Source organism: Penaeus monodon, chromosome 24 (genome assembly GCF_015228065.2).
Source record: "Penaeus monodon isolate SGIC_2016 chromosome 24, NSTDA_Pmon_1, whole genome shotgun sequence".
NCBI lineage: Eukaryota > Metazoa > Arthropoda > Malacostraca > Decapoda > Penaeidae > Penaeus > Penaeus monodon.
Window position 1 is genome coordinate 14882949 of NC_051409.1, and position 224 is coordinate 14883172.

Consider the following 224-nt stretch of genomic DNA (forward strand, 5'->3'; position numbering starts at 1 on the left):
AGGGGGGGAGAGAACATGAGCTTGGACAAACATAGTGAAAGGAAGAGAGGCTGGGAAAGAGAACGCAAGAAAAAGAGAATATCGTTTGTGACGATTACTCATGACAATAGAGACGCAAAAAGCAACATCTTTATCTCCTCTTCCGCGGTGGACGGGAGGCTGAGAGGGAATGCATTTGTGAAGCACAGCATCCACTCCACTTCTACATTGGCAACACAATGGAA